The sequence below is a fragment of the Oryza glaberrima genome, chromosome 9, assembly GCF_000147395.1.
Source record: "Oryza glaberrima chromosome 9, OglaRS2, whole genome shotgun sequence".
Lineage (NCBI taxonomy): Eukaryota > Viridiplantae > Streptophyta > Magnoliopsida > Poales > Poaceae > Oryza > Oryza glaberrima.
Window position 1 is genome coordinate 12,814,246 of NC_068334.1, and position 3,395 is coordinate 12,817,640.

Genomic DNA, 3,395 nt, shown 5'->3' on the forward strand with positions numbered 1-3,395 from the left:
GTTACATTGACAGAAATAAGTTCATTTGGAAGCATAAGATGCCGCTTAAGATTAAGATCTTTATGTGGTACTTGCTTAAGGGAGTTGTGTTAACCAAGGATAATCTAGCAAGACGAAATTGGAATGGGTGTTTAATATGTTGTTTTTTATTAAAAAAATAAGACTACTCAACATTTGTTTTTGGATTGTCATTATGCAAAGTTTATTTGGAGAGCAGTTCAGTTTTCTTTTGGATTATTCTTTCCTAGAAGCATATATGATATTTTTGATGGTTGGCTTTAGGGGGTGGACAAGGAAAAGAGTAAACTGATACTTGTTGGTGCCTCTGCCTTATGTTAGGCTCTGTGGTTGTGTAGGAATGATAGAATTTTTTGCAAATCACCGTCTATTTCCTATATGCAAGTAATTTTCAGGGCAACATTTTAGCTTTAGCTGTGGGCTCAAGTACAAAAGTGTGAGGAAGATGGAGAATTCCTGAGTGTTGCATGTCGTAAGCTTGAGACGACAGTTATGCATCTTTTTGCCAACCATGGATAGAGATTCACTAATAAACTGGAATAATGTTTTCCTTGTCATGTTCGGTCTTCTTTTAAATTTGGTTGGTGTGCTTGCTTTATTTTGAATTACACTCTTTTAGTGTGCTACTTTTGTAATAATTAGCTGTAACTCTCCCGAGCAAAGGCCGGGATGTTTCATTTCATTATCTTATAAAAATTGTAGCAGTTACTTTATAATATCAGATAAAATTATTTTAAGTTTAGAATAAGTAAAATTTAATTAATCATGCGTAATTGTTTTATGCGTGATAACGAACGTGGCTTGCGGATTATAGCTTTTCATTCATTTTTTCTCTTGTATCCCATCTGTTTAATATGGTAGTAAGGTGGTTTCGTTTTTTTCTTCTAAATGAATCACTTTACTTTTGACAAGTTTATATGAAAATATACCATGATCTATGACATATTATTAGTTTCATTATCGTCAAACATAGTTTGGCAGTGTATTCATTTGGTGTATTGATGTTAATTATTTTTCTATGAATTTATTTAAAGTCGTTTGATTTAGAACAAAACGAAACATCCGGAGGAAATACAACTGATTATTGTTTGAATTGAATTTTAACTAGAAGAGATTGTAGTACTCCCCCATTTCATATCATAAGTTATTTGACTTTTTTCTAGTCAAATTTATTTAAGTTTGATCATTTTACAAAAAATACAGTAGCATTAATTAAAAATATATTATCAAAATATATATTTAATGTTAAATTTAGTAAAACTAATTTAATATTTTATATAAACCTGATCGAACTTAACAAAGTTTAACTAGTTTGTAATATTACTTTATTTCCCAAATTGAATTAACATTGGTGTAGGGTTAGTACTTTTTGTGAGGCCGTGACGGCGGTGGTGGGGATGAACAGAATTGATTGCCCGATTGCTGGTACTCGACGACTCAGCGCTGCCGTCCATTCTTTGCTTTCCTGTGCATTGCCCGGTGAGTCCGTGACAGTAATTGGTAAGCCAAGGAGTGGTTATTATTGCTCTGCGTCAGCGTAACTATTGTACTGTGCACTGGTGAATTTCACACTTGGGTATTCGTAATGGCAGGTGAAATGTAAGTACGTGAGATTATATATTTCTTCTTAGGCAAAATTGGTTCTAGAGCACTTAAAGTTTTCGTTTTTAGTTTTATAACACCGAAAGTTCTCTGTTTGGTTTAATAGCATCTAAATCTTTCCTCCGTTCTTGTTTAGAGATTTTTCATCTCTCTCTCCCGTTTTCCGTTTTCTTTCACCGTGATCGAGTGCCATGGCTGAGCGAATGGACCATATTGCCCTTCTTTGATTACGGGATTTGTTTTGATCTCACGACGAAACGATCGAACCAGGAATCATCCCGTCGTCCGTCCTTTGTGGCGACGACCTCTCCCCGATTGTGGACTCACATTCCTGCGATCAACTCATACAAAGCTAAGGCTCTGTTTGGGGGAGCTTGTCCCAACTGCAGCTTTTTCTAAAAGTTGCTTCCGCTAGAAGCTGCCCTAAACAGTCCACAGCTTCTGAGAATCTGTAATTATAGATTCTGAAAAATAAACTAAGAAGCCAGAAGCTGGAAAAGCTAGGTTTCAAAGCTTTTCCAGATTCTTATAAGCTGGCTACCAAACAGCTGTTTCTCAGAATTTAAAGCTCCTCTAAACATGCCCTAAAACTTCGATAGCTAGGGTCTGTGATGCTCTTTCTGTCTCCCACATGAACCCACACGGGCCATTAACTTGCATCAATTCACTGAAATAGAAAGTAACTTGTATCAGTGTACTGAACCATGAGTTCATCTATACGCACTAGAAAAGAAACTCACTTACATTATTTTACTGAAGCTGTCAAAAATCAATAAACATAGTTGCATTAGTTCGCTGAAATTACAATCCCTGAAGTTGATTGGGGATCGATGAGGCAGCAAGCAGGAGAAGAGAAGAGGCCCCTGCCAAGTGACGAGCCATCAGTTATGGGTGAACCAGGCAACGGGTCATCGCCGGTAGTGGGAGGATGCCGGCGGCGATGAGGAGACCAGTAGCCAAACAGATGGGGAGCTGTCGCTTTCGACAGCGGCGACGGCGGCGGCAGCGGCAGACGAGGCCACGCCGGGGCCGAGAAGACTAATGTTGCTGGTTTCTAACAGATATGACCACGAGCAATTGAGGCGACGGCCAACGGGGATGTCTGCGGGAGAAGGAAGGCGAGGAGATGGATGCGGCGAGGCTACCCGCCGCCGCTGTGTGTGTGGCAGGAATAGCGAGAACGGCCGAGGCCAGGGATGACAGAGTCTGGTTAGATTGTTTCGTGGGAGATAGAAAATCAATCCCGTAATCACATAAGGGCAAGATGTCCATTCTCACAGCCATCGCAGTCTACCACGGTGAAAGAAAACGGTAAACGGGAGAGAGCGAGTGCGACGGAAAATCTCTAAACAGGAATGGAGGAAAGATTTGGGTGCTATTAAACCAAACGGTGAACTTTCGGCGCTATAAAACCAAAAACGGAAACTTTGAGTGCTATAGAACCAATTTTGCCTTCTTTAACAATCATGATAAGCTACCATCTACCATCTCCATCAAATATTTAGGGGGTGCTTGGGCTTTAGTCCCTCTGGACTTATTTTTTTTGTTGAGAGAAGTCCCTCTCTCCCTAGGACATTTTTTTTTGAGTTTAGTCTCTCTTCCAAACACCCACTGAATATTTGATACCATTGACTTTTTAACACACGTTTGACCGTTCGTCTTATTTTGTGAAATATGTAAAACTATATGTATACATACAAGTATATTTAACAATGAATCAAATGATAGAAAAAGAATTAATAATTACTTCAATTTTTAATAAGACGAACGGTCAA